The sequence below is a fragment of the Somniosus microcephalus genome, unplaced genomic scaffold, assembly GCF_052327205.1.
Source record: "Somniosus microcephalus isolate GS21.2 unplaced genomic scaffold, FLI_Smic_1.0 unresolved_chr2, whole genome shotgun sequence".
Taxonomy (NCBI): domain Eukaryota; kingdom Metazoa; phylum Chordata; class Chondrichthyes; order Squaliformes; family Somniosidae; genus Somniosus; species Somniosus microcephalus.
The window spans coordinates 135,830-146,442 of NW_028225180.1; the positions used below are offsets into that span (position 1 = coordinate 135,830).

General features: G+C 47.7%; 1 pseudogene; it reads left to right on the top strand.

Moving 5' to 3' along the window:
- Window positions 1–257: 257 nt before the first annotated feature.
- Window positions 258–9,639, top strand: LOC147092025 (uncharacterized; annotated as a pseudogene).
- Window positions 9,640–10,613: the final 974 nt, after the last annotated feature.

Consider the following 10,613-nt stretch of genomic DNA (forward strand, 5'->3'; position numbering starts at 1 on the left):
TGCGCACACCGATGACGTCATCAGTGCCGGCGCAGCGCTACCGGTCTACCGCCGCGGAAGGGCCCCAGGCAATTTAGGAACCGGCGCCAATTGCAGCGCTAGGCCCTCTAGCGCCGCAAAATCGGTGCTAAGGGCACTGAATTTCTAGGCCTGTATCTTTTACTGTTTCTTCTGCTTTTTACTTTGATTTTGTGCCTGACACGGGCAGCGCAGCTGAAAGCTTGTGATTTCAAATAAAGCTGTTGGACTATAACCTGATGTTGTGTGATTTCATACATTTGTCCACCCCAGTCCAACACCGGCATCTCCACACCGTGGCTACTGTCGACACCACAAACTGCCAGCTCAAAGTGGAGAGGATCTCCAAGAAGATCACGCATATTGACACAGACATCAAGTTTCTACAGAGATGCAAGAAAGCAGACAAGATCCCGAAAGGACTACAGATCACGAAACCACTCAAGTCGACCTACAACACAGACTATGCTGAGAGACTCTGCCGTCGTACCTCTCGGACACTGCTCAAACATCTCATACACCAGCTATACAGCAGACACAGAAACCTCGAAACCGAGATGGAGTCCATGTTCTCAGCCTGTGCTCAGGACACAGCAGACCAGCTACGAGATACCGCCAAACAGACGAGGCAACGGAACTACTCTGCCTACATGCACACCAAGAACAGGAAGCTTGAGAAGCTCGGCATCACCAGCAGCAGCAACCAAGCCTCTCCTGGTACCACGGTTGAAACCACAGGGAAGTCCATCATCAACCTGTCCGACCACACCCTTCAACCAGACGAAATTGAAGTTCTCAGCCGAGGGCTCAATTTCTGCCCCAACACCAAAATGGACCCCATCCGTCTCGCGGCAGACACAGAGGAATTCATCAGGAGAATGAGGCTCGGGGAATTCTTCCACAAATCCCAAGATGTCAGCAGCGAACCCAATGAGACAATCAATGATCCGAACCAGCAGACAGAGGAATCCACAGTGCAGCAACCGAAGAAGAAAGAGTCAAATAGGACCCCTCCGGAGGGGCGCTGCCCTTAGCTTGACATGTATGCTCAAGCTGTCAGGAGATGCATCAATGCCAGATTCATCAGCCACACTCACAAGACAGTCCAGAATGTCACCCGAGCACAACGCAACGCCATCCACGCTCTCAAGACCAACCGCAACATCATCATCAAACCATTAGACAAAGGAGGAGCCATCATCATACAGAACAGAACGGACTATTGCAAAGAAGCATACCGACAACTGGACAACCAGGAACACTACAGACAGTTACCCGCAGATCCGACAAAAGAACACACACGCCAACACAACAGACTGATCAAGACCTTCAATCCAGACCTTCAAAGCATCCTACGTGCTTTCATCCCACGTACTCCCCAAGTGGGAGACTTTTACTGCCTCCCAAAGATAAACAAAGCCAACACACCCGGACGTCCTATCATATCAGGCAACGGAACCCTGTGTAAGAACCTCTCTGGATACGTCGAGGGCATCCTGAAACCCATCGTACAGGGAACCCTCAGCTTCTGTCGTGACATTATAGACTTCTTACAGAAACTCTGCACATACGGACCAGTCGAACCAGGAACACTCCTCGCCACGATGGACGTCTCGGCACTCTACACCAGTATCCCCCACGATGACGGCATCGCTGCGACAGCCTCAGTACTCAACACCAACAACAGCCAATCTCCAGACGCCATCCAACAACTCATCCACTTCCTCCTTGACCACAATGCCTTCACCTTCGACAACCAGTTCTTACCCCAAACACACGGAACAGCCATGGGGACCAAATTCGCACCCCAATACGCCAACATCTTCATGCACAAGTTCGAGCAAGAATTCCTCGCTGCACATGACCTCTAACCAACGCTATACACCAGATACATCGACGACATTTTCTTCCTATGGACCCACGGCGAAGAATCACTGAAAAGACTACACGATAACTGTTGTGTATGTACCTTTAAGAGAATAACTGGTCTCAGACTGCAGTACCGGCAGTGACCACCCCTGCATAAAAGGGGCTAGAGAGCATTTGTTTGTTAGTTTCACTATTGACTTCCACCAGTAAAGACTTCTTTGTTTTCACTCCTGCTGGTCCGTGTCTCAATTATTCACGGACTTAACACTGGCGACGAGTAAGAAACGAACTTACCTGCAGCTCGGCAGCACCTCAGACAACGTTGTTGAAGGTCGGAGCCAGAAGAAAGAAAAAAAAAAAATGAGTCCAAAGAAACTCGAGAAACGGGCGTTGACCGTCAATCATCGGTTTGAAAACTTGCAGGAGAGACTGTCAAGAGCCAGGTTCGGTTCACCAGTCTGTGGTTTCCCAGTTAGTCGAGCTGGTGGTAGGTAGTGCTCTGATCCTTCCTGGGCTGCGGCGGGCTGAAGCTCGATCGGGTGGCTTTTCAACGGGGCCGGGCAGCGAGTCAGGAGGCAAAGAGAGAGAGAGAGGGTGGAGCACACAGGGCGCGGCTGGTGCTTCGAAGCCGGGCAGCGTTCGGACCTAAGAAGAGGGAGGGAAGTGTCCCAGAGGGTCCGCTCCATGACGGGAAAGTAATAAAAGAAAAAGAATCAATATTTAACGTGCAAGAATCCGTGGAAAGCAGCGCTAACAACAGCGGTGAATGAAGGCAAAGCGCGGGAGGCGCCATTTTGTTAAATCGGGGAAGAAGGCAAAGCACGGGAGGCGCCATTATAGATTTGCAAGATGCCGAAGACTGGCTGTATCACTGCTTTTGATAATACATTAGAGGACTGGACCACGTATGTGGAAAGAGTCGAGGTATATTTTGAGGCAAACGAAATAGCGGAGGGGAAAAAGGCATCGATATTGCTAAACTTAATGGGCGCTAGAACGTACGGCCTATTGCGGGACCTGATTACTCCAGCCAAACCGAAGGCAAAGAGTTTTAAAGAAATTGTTGCTGTCCTACACGAACACTTAAACCCTGCACCGCTGTTGATAGCAGAAAGATTTAAATTCCACAGGAGAACTCAGCAGAAAGATGAGAGCAATGCTGAGTATCTTACAGAACTACGCAAGCTATCAAAGCACTGCCAGTTCGGAGCAGGACTGGCAGATACCCTACGGGACAAATTTGTCTGTGGACTCCTGAGTGAAGGAACACAGAAGAAGTTACTCTCAGAAAAAGAGCTGACGCTAGATAAGGCTTTCAGCGTGGCAGTATCGTATGAAGCAGCAGCCAGGGGAGTTGCAGAAATTCAACAAAACCACAGGAATACAGCACCCACGAAATGACACGGGGATTTGCAAAATGTTATCGCTGTGGCAGAACTAAACATGACCAGAAGGACTGCTGGTCCAAAGACAAAATATGCAGACAATGCGGGAAGATTGGACACATTGCAGAGTTTGCAGGTCTGGGAAGAAGACCAGCGACAACAAAAAGGCTACTAAGGAACCGTACAAGAAAGTACAAAAGATGACGGACAGTAGTCCCGAAGAACAGATGAGCGATAGTGAATCCGAGAACAGGAGACTAAGCTGTCTCAAACTTCACAATGTAATCGCAAAAGAGGATCACCGAACCATTTGGGTCACCCTCACGATAGCAGGGTCCTAAGTTAAAATGGAATTGGATACAGGATCAGCGCTAACCGTCATGAATCGACGAGACTACGAACGGCTATTTTCACACATACCCTTGAGAGAGACATCCATCGTCTTGACGACGTATACGGGGCAAAAAGTATACCCCAGAGGAAAGATAAGTGTGCCTGTCGAATACAATGGCAAGAAAATACGGAAATTGTATATCTACATACTGCCAAATGGTGGACCACCGTTATTGGGACGGGAATGGATCAGGAAGATAAACTTGGATTGGCATTCCATTCATGCAATGACGGTGGATGGTAAAAAAGATGAAGATGTCACTCCTGGACGATTGTCAACAATCTTAGCTAATGCCAAAGAGGTATTTCAACAAGAACTGCGCACGCTTAAAGGCGTAACCGCCTCGATAAAAATAGAAGGGAATGCAGTTCCCAAGATTTTTAAAGCAATTCACCCAGCCGTCGAGGCAGAGCTGGAGAATCTGGAGAAGGTGGGCGTGTTGTCTAAGGTCGACTGGAGCGAGTGGGCGACACGAATCGTTCCTGTCATGAAGAAAACGTTAAGCAATAAGTCCGGAGAGCCAAGGAAAATTCGCATCTGTGGGGATTTCAAGGTGACGGTGAACCCTGTCCTTCACACAGTACAATATCCTCTTCCAAGGATAGAAGACATCTTCGCCTCACAGTCTGGAGTTTTTACAAAAATTGACCTAGCACAAGCATATTTCCAGATGGAGGTTGAAGAGTCCTCTAGGAAGTATCTCACGATAAACATTCACAAAGGTCTTTACCAGTATCATCGATTGGTATTCGGAGTAGCATCGGCTCCGGCGATATGGCAAAGAGCGATGGAACAAGTCCTGCAAGGGATTCCGGGGACTCAGTGTTACTTGGACGACATCCTTGTAACAGGTGAAGATGACAGTGATCACCTTAACAACCTAGAACAGGTGCTCACTAGACTACGGGAACATGGGCTGCGAGCCAACCACCACAAGTGCGAATTTTTTAAGAAACAGATATCGTATTGTGGCCACGTGATTGATGAAGAGGGGTTATATAAGTCCCCTGACAAAATTGAAGCGGTTCTTAAGGCCCCAGCGCCTGAAATGTGTCGCAACTGAGGTCATTCCTCGGATTGGTGAATTATTATCATAAGTTTTTGCCGAATTTGTCGACAATTTTGCACCCACTGCACGCCCTGCTTCGAACGGGGGTAGCATGGAAATGGAGCGATGATTGTAAGCGTGCTTTTCAGAAGAGTAAGGACTTAATCACTTCAAGGGAAGTGTTGGCTCACTAAAACCCAGCACTGCCAATCAGACTGGCGTGTGATGCGTCTCCCTACGGCATTGTTGCGGTACTGTCACATAAGTTCCTTGATGGGTTAGAGAGGCCGATAGGTTTTGCGTCACGCTCGTTAACTTCTGCCGAGCGTAACTACGCTCAGATTGACAGAGAGGCCCTCAGCCTAGTGTGGGGGGTGAAGAAGTTCAATCACTACCTGCACGGTCAAAAATTCACTCTACTAACCGATCATCAAACTCTTGTCTCCATTTTCCACCCTCAGATGGGTGTACCGAATTTGACGGCACAATGGCTGCAGAGATGGTCCCTTTTCCTATGGAGTTATTCCACTCGACCATAGTCGAATGTCTCCCTGTGATGAATGCAAACATAGAAAACGAAACACGGAATGACCCGACACTATCACGGGTCTATGATTTAACGGTGAAGGAATGGCCAGCACATGGCGAAACACTGCTGCCAGCATTCTCGCCGAGAAGAGAACAGCTGTCAGTGTGCAGAGGGACCTTGATGTGTGGATCCAGAGTAGTAATTCCACCTAAGTTGACGGATAGAGTACTCAATGAGCTTCATGAGGGTCATCTGGGTGGGGTAAAAATGAAGAACTTAGCCAGAGCATTTGTGTGGTGGCCGGGATTCGATAGAGAAACCGAAGAGATGACCAAGAGCTGTGCAGGATGCCAGGAGGTCCAAAATGCCCCACCACAAGCTCCTCTGCATCCATGGGAGTGGCACTCATCTCCATGGCAACGGGTGCACATTGATTTTGCTGGTCCCTTCATGGACTCGATGTTTTTAATTGCGGTGGATGCACATTCAAAGTGGCCAGAGGTAATAAAAATGTGCTCAACCACCACGGAAAAAACTATCACAGTTTTGCGAACCATATTCGCCAGGAATGGGCTGCCTGAACAGATTTGCTCTGACAATGGACCACAGTTTGTGTCTGAAGAGTTCCGGAGGTTCTTAAAGAACAATGGCGTTAAGCATTACACATCTGCCCCATATCATCCAGCCACTAATGGATTGGCCAAGAGGTTTGCCCAAATTTTCAAGAAGGCTATCAAGGCAATGTGTAATGAAGATATACCCCTACAACACAAGGTGGACAACTTCTTGTTTGCCTACCGGAATGCGACACATGTCGTTACCAACCAAACTCCAGCCATGATGTTCTTCAATCGAAGACTACGATGCTGCTTGGATTTGGTTAAGCCAAACGTCTGAAGAGATGTGGAGAACAGGCAGATTCAGAATATGAATGAAAGGCCGACCAGGAGTTTTAAGATAGGTCAACCAGTTTTGGCCCGGGACTACCGCACTGAGAATTGGCAGCCAGGAACGATTTGTACATGACAAGGACCTCTCATGTATACCGTGGACGTTGGGGAGAGCATTGTAAGACGCCATGCTGACCAGATTCTAGAGTCACTGGAAAACGTCAACTCCACACCACGATCTGATACACCTGGTAATGAAATTCACGTTCCAATTGCAGCTACCGCAGAACCGGTAATATTGGAAGCAGATGAACCAAACAAAGACATTGATCCCGACGCAACATTGCCAGAAGAACCTGATACCCCAAAGAGGCGTTATCCAGACAGAATCAGGAAGCCTCCTCAAAGACTGAACTTATAATTGCTTAAACTTAACCAATGTATCTAGCAACAGTAATTGTGATTGTAATTCATTATCATTTAGTTGTTAAATGAATGTTATGTACTGTTTATCTAAAAGGGGAGGAATTGTTGTGTATGTACCTTTAAGAGAATAACTGGTCTCAGAATGCAGTACCGGCAGTGACCACCCCTGTTTAAAAGGCGCTAGGAGCCTCTGTTTGTTAGTTTCACTATTGACTTCCACCAGTAAAGACTTGTTTGTTTTCACTCCTGCTGGTCCGTGTCTCAATTATTCACGGACTTAACAATAACATCAACAAGTTCCATCCCACCATCAAACTCATCATGGACTACTCCTCAGAATCGGTTTCATTTTTGGACACACGAATCTCCATCAAAGAAAGACACCTCAGCACATCACTCTACCGCAAGCCCACGGACAACCTCACGATGCTCCACTTCTCCAGCTTCCAACCTAACCACGTTAAAGAAGCCATCCCCTGTGGACAAGCCCTGGGAATACACAGGATCTGCTCAGATGAGGAGGAACGTGATGGACACCTACAGACGCTGAAAGACGCCCTCGTAAGAACGGGATATGACGCTCGACTCGTCGATCGACAGTTCTGCCGGGCCACAGCGAAAAATCGCATAGACACCCTCAGAAGACAAACACGGGACACAACCAACAGTGTACCATTCGTCGCCCAGTACTTTCCCGGAGCAGAGAAACTACGCCATGTTCTTCGCAGCCTTAGCATGTCATCGATGCCATCCCCACGCCTCCACTACTTGCCTTCAAACAGCCGCCTAACCTCAAACAGACCATCGTTCACAGCAAATTACCCAGATTTCAGGAGAATAGCGATCACGACACCACACAACCCTGCCAAAGCAACCTCTGCAAGACATGCCAGATCATCAACACAGATACCATCATCACACGTGAGGACACCACCCACCAGGTACATGGTACATACTCATGTGACTCGGCCAACGTTGTCTACGTCATACGTTGAAGGAAAGGATGCCCTGGAGCATGGTACATCGGCGAGACCATGCAGACACTGTGACAACGGATGAACGGACACTGTGCAACAATCGCCAGGCAGGAGTGTTCCCTCCCAGTCGGGGAACACTTCAGCAGTCAAGGACATTCAGCCTCCGATCTTCGGGTAAGCATTTTCCAAGGCGGCCTTCGAGACACACAACAACGCAAAATCATCGAGCAGAAACTGATAGCCAAGTTCCACACCCATGAGGACGGCCTGATCCGGGATCTTGGATTCATGTCACGCTACATGTAACCCCACCTGACGTAGGGTCATCCAGACTCGAGTCATCGTTGCCTTGGTTTCTCCACACAGATGCGGCCGGATCTGCTGTGTTCTTTGTCAGTTTTTTTGTTTTCCATACAGACCCCAGCATCTGCAACATTTGATCCCTTGTGACCCCACCTCATTGTTCTTTGATGTAATGTTTCCCTGACTGAACTGCTGGACACCATTTACACCTGTGATTATCTCTCTGCCGAGGTGTGATTAATGGCAGTTAGAAAGATTACCTGTAAACATCTGACATTACTCTCTGACTATATAAGCTGTGATTTTATGCATCTCTCCACTTCACCTGACGAAGCAGCAGCGCTCTGAAAGCTTGTGATTTCAAATAAAGCTGTTGGACTATAACCTGGTGTTGTGTGATTTCTTAAATTTATAAATAGGGGCAGGGAACAAAAGCAAGGAAGTTATGCTGAATAATTATAAATGACCATTTAGGCCCCGGCTGGTGTATTTGTCCAATTCTTGGCAGCACAATTTAGGAAGGGTGTCAAGGCCTTGGAGTGGGCACAGAGGTGATTTACAGCAAAGGTACAAAGGATGATGGTCTTAATTTAAGCGGAGAGACAAGAAATGCTGGAATTATACCCCAGAGAGCACGGAATATTAAAGGGAGATATATTGGAGATGTTGAAATTTATGGCAGGTTTCACAGAGTAAATAAGGAGCAAAAAATTCTACTGGCAGGAGGGTTGCTAACCGGAAGACAAAGATTTAAAATAATTGGGAAACGAACCAGAGGGAAGACGAGGAGAATTTGTTCTACGCTGTGAGTTGTTATGAGCTGGAATGCACTGCCTGAAAAAGTGATCGAAGCACATTCAATATTAATTTTCCAAAGTGAACGGAAGCAATACTGGAAGTGAGGGATTTGCAGGATTGTGGGAAAGGAACAGGGGAGTGGCACTAATTGAATAGCTCCTTCAAAGAGCCGGCACAGGCTCGATGAACTGAAGGCCTCTTTCTGTGCTGAATGATTCTGTGATTATGTGATAACAGAAGCCATTGAGTCCTGGTCTCGTGTGTAGATTTGGCCTCCTGCAGTTTTTGAGCCGGATTCTAATCGTTACTTGTAATCTGATTAAGTCGACAGCGGAAAAGCAAACACAATGTGCTGGTGAGACAAGGTGTGTTGACAAATTTATAATAGAGTTTATAAAAACTAAAATCATGAAAAAATATGAGAATAAAATAGCGGCCATGAATATAAAATATTCATTTATAAAATCCATCAGGCATTCAGGAGAAACCTCTTTACCTAGAGAGAGGTGAGAATGTGGAACTCGCTCCCACAGAGCGTGGTTGATGTGAAAGGCATTGATTCATTTAAGGGGAAGCGTGATAACCACATGGAGGAGAAAGGAATAGGAGGTTATGCTGATACTTTCAGATGAAGAAGGATGGGAGGAGGTTCGTGTGGAGCATAAACACCGGCATGGAGCAGTTGGGCTGAATGGCCTGTTCCTGTGCTGTACATTCTGTGTAACTTATTCAGCGGAGCATGACGCCCCGCTCTGATCACAGACCTTGCCTGGTTTCAATCAGTGAAGTAAAAATCATTGATTATAATCCTATTACATTATTTATATCTGTTGTTCTCAGGATATACTTTCTTGTGATAACCAAGACATGGATGCAGGTTTCAACAGAAGATTAGCTCAGGCAGGAGTGGATACGGCTGATGTTAGTGATGTGGAAATCAGGATGGAGACTGACTGTGATGCCTCCCACGGTACAATAGCAACGCTCAGCACTAACACGTGAAGGAACTGCCTGAGGAAGCCGGACCCCAGTGAGAGACAAAACGTTACAGGGTGAACAGAAGGAGTTTTGTAATAACAGGACTGATCAACACAAACACTGCCTCAGAGTAATGGTCAGGTATTTGATACGTTGGAAATGACAACTATCTTAGTTTAAGCTGCTCCCCCGGCAGTTACAGCATAGGATTAGGTACAGAGTAAAGCTCCATCTACACTGCCCCATCAAACACACCCAGGGCAAGTACAGCACGCGGTTAGCTACAGAGTATATCTCCCTCTACACTGTACCATTCTCTGTGTATGAGCTGTTCAGTACCACATCGGGTGTGAGTGCAGGCTAACACAGCAAAGGCCTGGGGTGGAGCCTTGGCCTTTCCTGCTCTGTATGGGTGAGGGGCTCAGTACCACAGCGGGTGAGATCAGGCTAACACAGCACCAGCCGGCGATGGAGCCTGGGCCTTTCCTGACCTGTATGGGTGAGGGGCTCAGTACCACAGCGGGTGAGATCAGGCTAACTCAGGGCAGGCCGGGAATGGGGCCTGGCTCTTTCATGATCTGTGGCTGTGTGGGGCTCAGTATCACACCGGGTGTGAGATCAGGCTAACGCAGCACAGGCCGGGGATGGACCCTGTGTTTCTCCCAACGATCACTGCCTCCCCACAATCTCAGCGATGCCCCTCCCTGGGGTGCTCTGCTCCAGTCTTTCTGTCGGATCAGTGTCGAAATATCAATTCCTGCTTCTGTCGTCCCAGTGTATTTGAATTAATCCACTTTTTTCCTGGAACCTCTCTAATATCCTTCCAAACAGTGGCTACTGTTTAGTTGGCAACAGCTCAGCTCTCTGACATTATTGTAGATAATACATCTGGGATTACACCCAGTAATACAGCACATTCTGTTAAAGGATCATGGCCAGCTCAAAGGGCCCACAGCACACAGAATTTTACAGAACCAAGAGGGAAGCATAACTCCCTC